The sequence below is a fragment of the Balaenoptera musculus genome, chromosome X (genome assembly GCF_009873245.2).
Source record: "Balaenoptera musculus isolate JJ_BM4_2016_0621 chromosome X, mBalMus1.pri.v3, whole genome shotgun sequence".
NCBI classification, from domain to species: domain Eukaryota; kingdom Metazoa; phylum Chordata; class Mammalia; order Artiodactyla; family Balaenopteridae; genus Balaenoptera; species Balaenoptera musculus.
In genome coordinates, this window is record NC_045806.1 from 910,436 (window position 1) to 925,799 (window position 15,364).

Below are 15,364 nucleotides of genomic sequence, written 5' to 3' on the forward strand. Positions count from 1 at the left end.
TAACGAAAAGGAATATTTGTACAGCTAAGGATTTATAAAACCCTGCAGCTAGTATGTCATTTTATTTTATTTTATTTAAAAAATTTTTAACTTTATTTAAATTATTTTTTTATACAGCAGGTTCTTATTCATTATCTATTGTATACATATTAGTGTATACATGTCAATCCCAATCTCCCAATTCATCCCACCACCACCACTCCCCCCCCCCCCCCCCGGCCGCTTTCCCCACTTGGTGTCCGTACGTTTGTTCTCTACATCTGTGTCTCTATTTCTGCCCTGCAAACTGGTTCATCTGTACCATTTTTCTAGGTTCCACATATATGCGTTAATATACGATACTTGTTTTTCTCTTTCTGACTTACTTCACTCTGTATGACAGTCTCTAGATCCATCCACGTCTCTACAAATGACCCAACTTCGTTCCTTTTTATGGCTGAGTAATATTCCATTGTATATATGTACCACAACTTCTTTATCCATTCGTTTGTCGATGGGCATTTAGGTTGCTTCCCTGACCTGGCTACTGTAAATAGTGCTGCAATGAACATTGGGGTGCATGTGTCCTTTTGAATTATGGTTTTCTCTGGGTATATGCCCAGTAGTGGGATTGCTGGGTCGTATGGTAGTTCTATTTTTAGTTTTTAGGAACCTCCATACTGTTCTCCATAGTGGCTGTATCAGTTTACATTCCCACCAACAGTGCAAGAAGGTTCTCTTTTCTCCGCACCCTCTCCAGCATTTGTTGCTTGTAGATTTTCTGATGATGCCCATTCTAACTGGTGTGAGGTGATAGCTCATTATAGTTTTGATTTGCATTTCTCTAATAATTAGTGATGTTGAGCAGCTTTTCATGTGCTCCTTGGCCATCTGTATGTCTTCTTTGGAGAGATGTCTATTTAGGTCTTCTGCGCATTTTTTGATCAGGTTGTTTGTTTTTTTAATATTGAGCTGCATGAGCTGTTTATATATTTTGGAGATTAATCCTTTGTCTGTTGATTCATTGGCAAATATTTTCTCCCATTCTGAGGGTTGTCTTTTTGTCTTGTCTGTAGTTTCCTTTGCTTTGCAAAAGCTTTTAAGTTTCATTAGGTTCCATTTTTGTTTTTATTTCCATTACTCTAGGAGGTGGATCAAAAAAGATCTTGCTGTGACTTATGTCAAAGTGTGTTCTTCCTATGTTTTCCTGTAAGAGTTTTATAGTGTCCAGTCTTACATTTAGGTCTTTAATCCATTTTGAGTTTATTTTTGTGTATGGTGTTAGGGAGTGTTCTAATTTCATTCTTTTACGTGTAGCTGTCCAGTTTTCCCAGCACCACTTATTGAAGAGGCTGTCTTTTCTCCATTGTATATTCTTGCCTCCTTATCAAAGATAAGGTGACCATAGGTGTGTCGGTTTATCTCTGGGCTTTCTACCCTGTTCCATTGATCTATATTTCTGTTTTTGTGCCAGTACCATATTGTTTTGATGACTGTAGCTTTGTAGTATAGTCTGAAGTCAGGGAGTCTGATTCCTCCAGCTCCGTTTTTTTCCCTCAAGATTGCTTTGGCTATTCGGGGTCTTTTGTGTCTCCATACAAATTTTAAGATTTTTTGTTCTAGTTCTGTAAAAAATGCCACTGGTAATTTGATAGGGATTGCATTGAATCTGCATATTGCTTTGGGTAGTATAGTCATTTTTACAATGTTGATTCTTCCAATCCAGGAACATGCTATATCTCTCCATCTGTTTGTGTCATCTTTGATTTCTTTCATCAGTGTCTTATAGTTTTCTGAGTACAGGTCTTTTACCTCCTCAGGTAGGTTTATTCCTAGGTATTTTTATTCTTTTTGTTGCAATGGTGAATGGGATTATTTCCTTAGGTTCTCTTTCTGACCTTTCATTGTTAGTGTATAGGAATGCAAGAGATTTCTGTACATTAATTTTGTATCCTGCAACTTTACCAAATTCATTGATTAGCTCTAGTAGTTTTCTGGTGGCATCTTTAGGATTCTATGTATAGTATCATGTCATCTGCAAACAGTGACAGTTTTACTTCTTCTTTTCCAATTTGTATTCCTTTTATTTCTTTTTCTTCTCTGATTGTCATGGCTAAGACTTCCAAAACTATGTTGGATAAGAGTGGTGAGAGTGGACAACCTTGTCTTGTTCCTGATCTTAGAGGAAATGCTTTCAGTTTTTCACCATTGAGAATGATGCTTGCTGTGGGTTTGTCGTATATGGCCTTTATTATGTTGAGGTAGGTTCCCTCTATGCCCACTTTCTGGAGAGTTTTTAACATAAATGGGTGATAGAAAGCTTTATAAAGCTTTATCAAAAGCTTTTTCTGCATCTATTGAGATGATCATATGGTTTTTATTCTTCAGTTTGTTAATATGGTGTATCACATTGATTGATTTGTGTATATTGAAGAATCCTTGCATCCCTGGGATAAACCCCACTTGATCATGGTGTATGATCCTTTTAATGTGTTGTTGAATTCTGTTTGCTAGTATTTTGTTGAAGATTTTGCATTTATATTCATCAGTGATATTGGTCTGTAATTTTCTTTTTTTTTGTAGTATCTTTGTCTGGTTTTTGTATCAGGGTGATGGTGGCCTCATAGAATGAGTTTGGGAGTGTTCCTTCCTCTGTGATTTTTTGGAAGAGTTTGAGAAGGATGGGTGTTAGCTCTTCTCTAAATGTTTGATAGAATTCACCTGTGAAGCCATCTGGCCCTGGACTTTTGTTTGTTGCAAGATTTTTAATCACAGTTTCAATTTCATTACTTGTGATTGGTCTGTTCATATTTTCTATTTCTTCCTGGTTCAGTCTTGGAAGGTTATACCTTTCTAAGAATTTGTCCATTTCTTCCAGGTTGTCCATTTTATTGGCATAGAGTTGCTTGTAGTAGTCTCTTATGTTGCTTTGTATTTCTGTGGTGTCCATTGTAACTTCTTTTTCATTTCTAATTTTATTGATGTGAGTCCTCTCTGTCTTTTTTCTTGATGAGTCTGGATAAAGGTTTATCAATTTTGTTTATCTTCTCAAAGAACCAGCTTTTAGTTCTATTGATCTTTGCTATTGTTTTCTTTGTTTCTATTTCACTTATTTCTCCTCTGATCTTTATGATTTCTTTCCTGCTACTAACTTTGGGTTTTGTTTGTTCTTCTTTCTAGTTCCTTTAGGTGCGAGGTTAGATGATTTGAGAATTTTCTTTTTTCTTGAGGTAGGATTGTATTGCTATAAACTTCCCTCTTAGAAGGGAATGCATCCCATAGGTTTTGGATTGTTGTGTTTTCATTGTAATTTGTCTCTAGGTATTTTTTGATTTCCTCTTTGATTTCTTCAGTGATCTCTTGGTTATTTAGTAACTTATTGTTTAGCTTCCATGTGTTTGTGTTTTTTACTTTTTTTCCCCTGGTAATTGATTTCTAATCTCATAGCATTGTGGTCCGAAAAGATGCTTGATATGATTTCAATTTTCTTAAATTTACCAAGGCTTGATTTGTGACCCAAGATGTGATCTATCCTGGAGAATGTTCCGTGTGCACTTGAGAAGAAAGTGTAATCTGCTGTTTTTGAATGGAATGTCCTATAAATATCAATTAAATCTAACTGGTCTATTGTGCCATTTAAAGCTTGTGTTTCCTTATTAATTTTCTGTTTGGATGATCTGTCCATTAGTATAAGTGAGCTGTTAAAGTCCCCCACTATGATTGTGTTACTGTCGATTTCCTCTTTTATAGCTGTTAACGTTTGCCTTATGTACTGAGGTGCTCCTGTCTTGGGTGCATATATATTTAAAATTGTTATATCTTCTTCTTGGATTGATCCCTTGATCATTATGTAGTGTCCTTCCTTGTCTCTTGTAACAGTCTTTATTTTAAAGTCTATTTTCACTGTTATGAGTATTGCTACTCCAGCTTTCTTTTGATTTCCATTTGCATGGAATATCTTTTTCCATCCCCTCACTTTCAGTCTGTATGTGTCCCTAGGTCTGAAGTGGGTCTCTTGTAGACAGCATATATACGGGTCTTGTTTTTGTATCCATTCAGTGAGCCTGTGTCTTTTGGTTGGAGCATTTAATGCCTTCGCTTTTAAGGTAATTATTGATATGTATGTTCCTATTACCATTTTCTTAATTGTTTTGGGTTTGGTTTTGTAGGTCCTTTTCTTCTCTTGTGTTCCCCACTTAGAGAAGTTCCTTTAGCATTTGTTGTAGAGCTGGTTTGGTGGTGCTGAATTCTGTTAGCTTTTGCTTGTCTGTAAAGCTTTTGCTTTCTCCGTCGAATCTGAATGAGATCCTTGCTGGGTAGAGTAATCTTGGTTGTAGGTTCTTCCCTTTCATCACTTTAACTATATCATGCCACTCCCTTCTGGCTTTTAGAGTTTCTGCTGAGAAATCAGCTATTAACCTTATGGGAGTTCCCTTGTATGTTATTTGTCGTTTTTCCCCTGTTGCTTTCAATAATGTTTCTTTGATTTAATTTTTGTCAATTTGATTACTATGTGTCTCAGTGTGTTTCTCCTTGGGTTTATCCTGTCTGGGACTCTCTGTGCTTCTTGGACTTGGGTGGTTACTTCCTTTCCCATGTTAGGGAAGTTTTTGACTATAATCTCTTCAAATATTTTCTCAGGTCATTTCTCTCTCTCTTCTCCTTCTGGGACCCCTATAATGCAAATGTTGTTGCATTTAATGTTGTCCCAGAGGTCTCTTAGGCTGTCTTCATTTCTTTTCATTCTTTTGTCTTTATTCTCTTCTGCGGCAGTGAATTCCACCATTCTGTCTTCCAGGTCACTTATTAGTTCTTCTGCCTCAGTTATTCTGCTATTGATTCCTTCTAGTGTATTTTTCATTTCAGTTACTGTATTGTTCATCTCTGTTTGTTCTTTAATTCTTCTAGGTCTTTGTTAAACATTTCTTGCATCTTCTCGATCTTTGCCTCCATCCTTTTTCCAGAGTCCTGGATCATCTTCACTATCATTATTCTGAATTCTTTTTCTGGAAGGTTGCCTATCTCCACTTCATTTAGTTGTTTTTCTGGGGTTTTATCTTGTTCCTTCATCTGGTACATAGCCCTCTGCCTTTTCATCTTGTCTATCTTTCTGTGAATGTGGTTTTCGTTCCACAGGCTGCAGGATTGTAGTTCTTCTTGCTTCTGCTGTCTGCCCTCTGGTGGATGAGGTTATCTAAGAGGCTTGTGCAAGTTTCCTGATGGGAGGGACTGGTGGTGGGTAGAGCTGGCTGTTGCTCTGGTGCGCAGAGCTCAGTAAAACTTTAATCCACTTGTCTGCTGATGGGTGGGGCTGAGTTCCCTCCCTCTTGGTTGTTTGTCCTGAGGTGACCCAACACTGGAGCTCTGCCCCACTCTTTGGTTGGGCTAATGGCGGACTCTGGGAGGGCTCACGCCAAGGAGTACTTCCCGGAACTTCTGCTTCCAGTGTCCTTGTCCTCACGTGAGACACAGCCACCCCCGCCTCTGCAGGAGACCCTCCAACACTAGCAGGTAGGTCTGGTTCAGTCTCCTATGGGGTCACTGCTCCTTCCCCTGGGTCCTGATGTGCACACTACTTTGTGTGTGCCCTCCAAGAGTAGAGTCTCTGTTTCCCCCAGTCCTGTCAAAGTCCTGCACTCTAATCCCGCTAGCCTTCAAGGTCTGATTCTCTAGGAATTCCTTCTCCTGTTGCCGGACCCCCAGGTTGGGAAGCCTGACGTGGGGCTCAGAACCTTCACTCCAGTGGGTGGACTTCTGTGGTATAAGTGTGCTCCAGTTTGTGAGTCACCCACCCAGCAGTTATGGGATTTGATTTTATTGTGATTGTGCCCCTCTACCGTCTCACTGCAGTTTCTCCTTAGTCTTTGGATGTGGGGTATCTTTTCTGGTGAGTTCCAGTGTCTTCCTGTCGATGATTGTTCAACAGTTAGTTGTGATTCTGGTGTTCTCACAAGAGGGAGTGAGCGCACCTCCTTCTATTCCGCCATCTTGAACCAATCTCTAGTATGTCATTTTAGCTTCTATTTATTCATTTATTTATTTATTTTCTTTCTTTTTTTATTGAAGTATAGTTGATTTACAATGTTGTGTTCATTTTAGGTATACAGCACAGTGATTCAGTTATACACGTATAGCTCTATTTTTTCAGATTCTTTTCCATTATAGGTTATTACAAGATATTGCATAGAGTTCCCTGTGCTATACAGTAGGTCCTTGTTGTTTATCTATTTTATATATAATAGTGTGTATCTTTTAATCCCAAACTCCTAATTTATCCCCCCCCCTTTCCCCTTTGGTAACCGTAAGTTTGTTTTCTAAGTCTGTGAGTCTCTTTCTGTTGCATAAATAAGTTCATTTGTCTCACTTTAGCTTTTAATAGGCATTGAATGTATTGCACAGTTTATAGGGTCATATAGAATGAGGACTTCATGTACCAGACCAAGTAGGCTGTGACTTGTTCAAGTAAGTGGGTGCTAAGTCTTGGGGTAACATGTAGCAGATCTGAAGGAGATGGTGCAAAAGTTTCATCCCTGGGATTAACCCATGAATCTTGAAAATCACAAGGAGATGAGATGATCCCGCCATGTTGAAATGAGTTGGTGTGTCCAACTGGCATCTCTCCGTTCTTTGCAGCATCGTGGGTGGAGGAGGGGAGCTTCCCCTCTCTGGGGCCCTGAGCAACTGCTTCTGAGTCAGCCCCCCAACCATCAAAACACAGGTACCTCCAGAAGCGCGGACATGGGACCCTCTGGGTTTGGGACACCTGGGTTGGATGTTAAGAAGGTGAGCATCTCCTTTGCTTGTTGTTGTTCTACATCTGTCCTGGGGGAGGGCTTGCTTTTTTCGTATTCACCCAGAATTCTAGAATTTTCTTGGACTTGCATTTGTTTTTTTTTTTAAATTGAAGTATACTTGATTTACAGTGTTGTATTAATTACTGCTGAACAGCAAAGTGACTCAGTCACACGTATATATATACATTCATCTTTTTTTTGTGTTCTTTTCCATGATGGTTTATCCCAGGATACTGAATATAGTTCCCTGTGCTCTACAGTAGGATCTTGTTGTTTATCCATTCTGTATATAAAAGCTTACATCTGCTGACCCCCACTTCCCACTCCATTCTTCCCCCAAATCCCTCCCCCCTTGGCAACCACCAGTGTGTTCTCTATGTTGGACTTGCATTTGAACTGTAGAGAATCTTGATTAAAAACAAAACAAAACAAAACGATTTTGGTTGTCATGAGTCGGATGAGCTGATGAATTAAAGACTTTCCAACATAGTTCTGTACGATACTAGAATCATCCTCTTGAACTGTACAGGATCTGACCTTGATTGTTCTAAAAACCAAGATGATCTTTGGTGCTCTGGGTATCCCAGCATGAAAACTCCACTGCCCTAAACCTTCATGCGGGAAGAGGCAGGGGATAACCCAGGACTCAAGGGGGGCTGGGCTATGAGCAAAAAGGCATTCCTAAATGAAATTATTTTGATTTGTATGGGATTGTAAATGCATGTGGAAATGTTGAAAATGTTAAGTGAGGGAGTGTGATTTGGGGGCATTTTTCAGAAGGGGACATAGAATCACTCAGCTCAGAGCCTCAGGAACCCTGCATGGAGCTGGGCAGCTGGAGACTGACATCCATCCCAGCTGAACAGTATCTGGAGAGGGAGAGAATCTTAGTGAGAATGTTTCTGCTTTCCACTGACCAGCTCAAACTCCAGCAGAGAGTGGGAGTGAAAAGTTGCTCTTGGGACGAGGATGATTATTTCAAAGGATTAGCTTTACTATTTACTAAAAAGCTCGATGACTATATGGTATTATTATACTGAACACAATAAAAGCACTAGAATAAATAAAATTAGTCTTTGAGCCTGGGTCTCAAAAGTGTTTCAAGGGTTGCCTGTTATTTTTTTCTTTCTGGTTTTAATGGGTGTAGACAGGAGGCAGATGTTTCAGAATTTCGCTGTGTTTGCGGCAAACACGTTTTCAGAGGGTGTCACATGAAGCAGTGTAGTGATTTACCCTTGGAGAACTTAGGTGTGGCTTTCTTTGGAACTTCTCACTCTAAAGAGTGGGTGTGCGTCAGACATTACTATCAGCCAGCATCCAACAGATGCATCTTGTTCAACTCAAAAGGACCCCATGGTGTAGATATTATTCTTGTGGATTTTTCTCTTGTGCACATTTTTTTTTCTGTTATACTGATCTCTGATCTTTTTCTTTTTTAAAAAAAATTTATTTATTTTATTTATTTATTTTTGGCTGCGTTGGGTCTTTGTTGCTGCACGTGTGCTTTTGCTAGTTGTGGCGAGCAGGGGCTACTCTTTGTTGTGGTGCACGGGCTTCTCATTGTCGTGGCTTCTCTTGTTGCAGAGCATGGGCTCCAGGCACGTGGGCTCAGTAGTTGTGGCTCGTGGGCTCTAGAGCACAGGTTCAGTAGTTGTGGCACATGGGCTTAGTGGCTCCATGGCATGTGGGATCTTCCCGGACCAGGGCTCAAACCTGTGTCCCCTGCATTGGCAGGCGGATTCTTAACCACTGCGCCACCAGGGAAGCCCTGATCTCTGGTCTTATCTTCATCATTTTGCTCCTTCTACTTTCTTTGGGTTTGATCTAAAAAGAGAAACTCTTTCTAGATTCTTAAGATGGAATCTTGGGCCATGGGTTTGCAACCTTTCTGCTTTTCCAGTGAATGCATTCAAGGCCATGAATTTGCCTGTTTTCCCTGCTTTGGTTTCAACCCATAGGTTTTGATTTGTTGTATCTTCAGTATCATTTCTGTGAGTTTTCTGTGGCTGCTGTAATGAATTGCCACAAGCTTAAGACAACCGAACTTTATTTTCTTTACAGTCCTGGAGGCCAGTAGTTTGAAATCAGTTTCACCAGCTCGAAGTGTTGGCAAGACTGGTTCCTTCTGGCAGCTCTGGGGAAGAATCCGTTTTCTTGCATTTTCCAGATTCTAGAGGCACCTGTGTTCTTTGGCTAGTGGCCCCTTCCTCCACCTTCAAAGCCAGAGTAGCTTCTTCTCTCCTCTCTGATTCTCTCTATTCTGAACATCTTCAAATATCTTTTTCTCTGTTCCTGTCATCACATCTCCTTCTCTGACTTTGAGAGTCACACCTCCCTCTTATAAGAATCCTTGTGATGATACTAAGGCAGCCTAGATAATCCAGGACCATCTCCCATCTCAAGAGAGTCACACCTCCCTCTTATAAGAATCCTTATGATGACATTAAGGCAGCCTAGATAATCCAGGACCATCTCCCATCTCAAGATCTTTAACTTAATCACATCTGCTAAGGCTCCTTTGCCAGGTTACATATTCACAGGTTCTGGGGCTTAGAACCTGGACATCTTTGGGGACCATTATTCTGTCTGTCATTCATGAAAATTCTCTTCTGTTTTCATCATGATTCCTTCTTTGGCCCTTGGGTTATTCAGAAATGTCCAGCAGTTGAAGAATCTTCAGTCATCTTTAAGTTCACGGGTTTCCAGCCTAATTCCATGAAGGTCAGAGAGTGTATCCTGAATGCGTTTCATCCTTTGAAATGTGTGAGGTTTCCTGCAGACTCAGGAGATGTTCTGTGTGGGGACTGTGTGGAGATGATCGTTATGTCCGTGGGGTCCAGAGCACAGATAAGGAAATCTGGGGTGGCCTGAGGCCAAGGGCTGTCCACGTACTGCTCTCCGTCGTCTCTGTTCCCTGGGGAACCGGCTTCAGTGGTTGATGGGAGAGAGAACACTACCGAGTGGTCCATGTGCATCCGCTCCGGAGAAGGCTCCCGCTGACAGGGGCCGTGGATACAATGAGCTCCTCCTGGAAGCCACGCACAGGCCACATTTCATTACGGAGGCCAGTGAGGGTGGTTCTGGACAGAAGGCGTCCTCTAGCAGACAGCGGTGTTGGTCTCCACTCTGTGGGACTGGTCGCTATTGCTGGGAAACAACAGGTTAGAACAGGAAGCAGAGAAAAAAAACACAGTGATCGTAGACTCAAGGCTGAGTAGAAACTAGTCCCAGCTGTATGAGTGTCTGGTGACTTCTGTAATGAAGCAGACAGGCCGGCTCAAACAATAAACATTTATTCGTTCAGTCCTGGAGGCTGGACGTCCACGATCCAAGTGTGGGCAGGGCTGGTTCCTCCTGAGGCCTCTCTCCTGGGCGTGTAGACGGCTGTCTTCTCCTTGTGTCCTCACAGGATCACCCCTCTGTGTGTGTCTGTGTCCTAATCTCCTCTTCTTATAAGGACACCAGCATCACTGGATTAGGGACCTCATCTTAAAAGACCGTGTTCTGCAAAAGGATCTTAAAAGACCCTCCTCGGCAAAGACCCTATTTCCAGAAAAGTCATATTCTGAGGTCTTGGGGATGAGGACATCCACAACTGAATTTTCCAGGGACACAATTCAGCGCATAACACCGTCCCACATTTAAGGCAGCGATTTTTTGGCATGCACACATCAACAGGATGCGTAACTAGGTATATGGTTATTCTGTCGGTTTCCCACTGAATGAATTACATGAAAATTTGCTTCAGGCTCTCACTGTTTATCTGTATCTGTGAACCATTGGAGACTTGTGCTTTGCAGACACAGAATCTGAGGCCCCATCTGCTACATGAAGAGGCATGGCCTCACGGTGGAGAAGGGCTAGGTTTCCTGGGTGACGAGTGGAGACCAAGGGGCTGATCATTGCGCAATTGATAAGATCATACGAAGCAGATCTTTATCTTTCTGTGAAAGGAGTGATGAGTATCCCGCAAGGTGCCTTTCCGTTTACCTTGGGGTGTTCATGACCACATAGCCTATCCGCTTACTGAATTTCCCAGCGTGCACCATGGCGGGGATCAAAAAATGACCCTCTCTGTCTTGATACAGCTGACGAATCTCAAAGGCATAAATAAAAGGTTTTCTTCACTTTCACTCTGACCACAAAATTCAGAGGATTCTCAGTGAGATTAGGAAAAAAAAAAAAATAAAGAAGACTGGTTTGCAAATGAAGGGGTTGTAATTTTTCTCCATTTCTTCCACTGTGTAAAACTTCCCTTCTGTTTCTGAGGTTCAAAAGAAGTATGGCCTTCTTTTATTGTTTCCCCATTTCTAAACTTTATAACAGAAATCTATGTTGATTGATACTGAACAAAGCATCTTCGTTTCCTTCTTAAACCCTCCTCCCTCATACTGGTACCCAAATCATCGTGTTGTACACCTTGGACTCAGACAATGTTATATGTCACTTATATCTCAGTAAAGGTTGGGGGGATAACTCCTACATCCTAAACAGTTTAAATATTTATGAGAAGCAAACCCTATGTGTAGGGCATCTATTGGAGTGGGAGACTTTTTTTAAAAAAATTAATTAATTTATTTATTTTTATTTATGGCTGTGTTGGGTCTTCGTTTCTGTGCGAGGGCTTTCTCTAGTTGTGGCAAGCGGGGGCCACTCTTCATCGCGGTGCGCGGGGCTCTCACTATCGCGGCCTCTCTTGTTGCGGAGCACAAGCTCCAGACGCGCAGGCTCAGTAATTGTGGCTCACGGGCCCAGTTGCTCCGCGGCATGTGGGATCTTCCCGGACCAGGGCTTGAACCCGTGTCCCCTGCATTGGCAGGCAGACTCTCAACCACTGTGCCACCAGGGAAGCCCCTGGGAGACTTTTAAACATCTTTCTTGGTGGCTCCATAAACTGCAAGTGTTGCTTTTCTTTTGGTAGAGGTCTGCGCATCAGTTTACATGCAAAATGCCTTTCTGTTATTAAAACAAAGCAGTTTCTCAGGAGCTAGATTTCTGTCTTTGAGGTGATTGACATCATGGTTAAATGTAATAGTGTCCTGAGTTTTGATATCCTTTTAGAACTTAAGTCTAGAATTTCAGAAATGTTAACTGCTGCTTGTATTTGTGTCTTCTGCGTATTGTTTGTAGCCAATGTTTGCTCTTTCTGTCCAGTCTAATGAATAGTAATAGTTAAAAAAAACAATGTTGGAGGGATAAAGAAAGGAAAACAACACGTCCACACAAAGACTTGTATAAGACATCAAAACACATGTTCCCCATGCCCCTATCCCCTCTACAGTGAGATGGGAGGTTTGTCACACAGAAGGGAGAAAAGGGCTCACCTCCTTAGCGAGGAAAGATGCCCGTTGGGTGAATGTGAGGCTGTTGCCCACCCCAGATCCCCAAGGACCCTTGAGAGACCGCTCCCCATTGCTGCCATGGTGACCAGAAGCTCAGCCATGTCACCATGGCCCAGTGACTTATGAGTGTTACACTTGAGTCCTTGATATTTCCATTTTCTGGACACTTGTGGTTCCCTGGGACATGGGTAGGCCCTGCGAGTTCCACAGCCACAGAAGAGGATTGGGGAAGGGCGGCTGAAAGGAGACCTGGGGGCCCAGCCTGAGGAGTAAGGGGCTAGTCACAGAAACCCAGGGTGGATACCAGATCTGGGGGCCTGATGCAGGACACGGAGGAGACTTGGGAGCTGGTCAGACCCCGGGACCCAGGCCATGCTGTGAGAGGCAGGGCCAGCCCTGAGCACGGCCCCAGGGACCAGCCATCATCCAGGTGTGTTGCTACCAAACCAAGATGGTGAATTTTGTGTATCAACGTGGCTGGGCTACAGTATCCAGATACGTGGTCAAATGCCAGTCTAGATGTTGGTGTGAAGGTATTTTTTTTTAAAAGATGGAATTAACATTTAAATCGGTGAACTTTGAGTATAGCAGATGACCCTCCATAATGTGGGTGGGCCTCGTCTAATCAGTTGAAGGCTTTTAGAGAAACGAGACTGAGGTCCCCCGAGGAAGAGGGAATTCTACCTTCAGACATACTTCAGACTCAAGCTGCGGCATCACCTCTTCCCTGGGTCTCCAGACTACTGGTCTACCCTGCAGAATTGGGACTTGCCAGGCCCCACAATCACATGAGCCAATTCCTTAAATCTTTCTCTGTCTCTCCTATCTATCTATCTATCTATCTAATCTATAGATAACTATAGATATATACATCTATCATGTATCTATCACCTATCTTGTCTATCTATCCATCCATGATCGATCTATCTATCTATCCATCCATCCAACCTTTTGGTTCTTGTATTAGCATTCTCCAGAGAAACAGAGCCAATAGGGTATATATAATAAGGAATTGGCTCCCATGATCATGGAGGGTGAGAAGTCCCAGGATATGCCATCTACAATCTTACAGACACCCAGGAGAGTGAACGATGTAAGTCTCATTCTGAGAAGACTAAAGTCCGTTTCAGAGATGGTCAGGTAGAGAGAGCTCCTTCTTCCTTACCCAGCCTTTTGTGCTATTCAGGTCTCCAGCCGATTGGAGGATGTGACAAGACCCACCCACCCTGGGGAGGGCCATTTGCTTTCCTCAGTCCATTCATTCAAATGCTCATCTCGTCCAGAAACACCCTCACAGACACACCTGGAATAATACTTAACCAAATACCTGGGCACCTTCTCGCCCATCACATTGACACATAAAATTAACCACCTGAGTCTGTTTGTTTGGAGAACCCTGACTTATACCTGAAAGTTCACAGAAGCAAGACCCTGGACGACCTTCCTGATTCCTCCCAGTGCGGAGGGCAAACACATGTCTCTCTCTGACTTCTGAGACCCCCGCCTTCCAGAGAGCCCTCCCACCTCCCTCCAGAACACCCACGTTACCCTCCCGCCATGCCCCTAGGACTTCAATGACAAGACTCTCAATCAATGGCAGAACCAGGTAACTTCAAAGCAACGGTGTGAATTGGGGCAGCGGAAGGGACAAGGTGACCAAAAGATGCAGTTTTCCTGGAAGCATCATAGACTCAGGGGCCCCAGGAGCCAGGCAAAGCCAAGATCTGTCCTGGGGAAGGTTCAAACCAGAGGCCATGTGGGTCCAAGGAGCCCTGTCCCACCATCACGAGGCTACTGGAGACCCCTTCTCATGCACAACCTACCACCTGCCTCTGAGCAGAGCCAGGAAGGTTTAGAAAGTGAGGAGTTGGAGGAGGTTATCTTGGATGGGGGAGCTGGGCATATCCTAGAAGCCACCCCGTGATCATGGAGGGTGAGAATTTCCTGGATCTGACGTCTACAATCTACAGACCGATCACTCATGGACCAATATTGGGACCCCACTGAGCCTCAACACCAGAAAATCGTCATTGAGCTGATAATCAACGTTGCCTAATTTACCGTGTGTCCTGGGATGGACGCACGGAGCTGATTTAACCTTCAACACCAAAGACTGCCGGTATACCCATTGTATGGATTGCTAAACCGAGGCTCAGAGGAGCTGAGGACACTCCTTCGATAGCCAGTAAACCTGTTTCATGGGTGGACACCTCTCGTTTGTGGAGTTTTATATCTACAGAAGCTTGTTTATTAGTACAGCGTCCTTGTGATGAGAAAGTGGTGTTTTTCTTCTTTGACAGAAGAGGAAATTGAGGTCAAGTCATTAGGTCATGGGGTGGCTGTGGTCAGACATACAGCTGGGGATATGTCAAGATCTGCGTGGAAGAAGCAAAGCCACACGGGTCCCTGCCACACACACACGTCCTCACGGTGAGGCCAGACCATGCATGGCCCATGTCATGATGCTAGAGGTGGCCCCGTGGTCCTCACCTCCCACCTCCATGGCTTCACACAGGGCCGGAGTGAGCCCCTGATTCAGTCTCATGGCAGAGCCCCAGACAGACTCCCTGTGGGTTTGGGGGAAAGACCAAGGGCAGGTCATGGTCAAAGTACATTGAATTCGGTACAACTAACGCTGATTTTCTGGTCAATATTAGAAGCCCCGGCATCCCTCAAAACCAGGGGCGGTCAGCCCACGAGATGCAGCTAATATTGCGCTTTAACCAGGCTGAGTATCCGTCCAGGGCTTTCAGCAATCTGGTCCCCCAGGGGACACTTGGCAATGTCTGGAGTTGTTCCCGGTTGTCACAACTCTGGAGGGGGGGGGTCCTACCAGCAGCTGGTGGGTGGAGACCAGGGAAGATGCTCCACATCCCACAGGGCCCAGGACGCCCCACATCAGAGAGCCCTCCAGCCCCACATGTCAGCAGTGCCGAGATTGAGAAACCCTGACCTAGCATGAAAGACTCTATCTATCTATCTATCTGTCTATCTATCTATCTATCTATCTGACATCTATCTATCATCTGACATCTATCTATCATCTGACTATCTATCTATCCATCATGTATCTATCATTCATCCATCTATGTATCATCTAAGTATCTACCTATCATCTATCTCATTATCTATCTATCCATCCATCCTCTATCTCTCTATATAATCTATCCATCCATCTATCCATCTGTATTTGCATCCATTTATCTATCTATCAATCCATCCATATCTATATGTCTATCTATCCATACA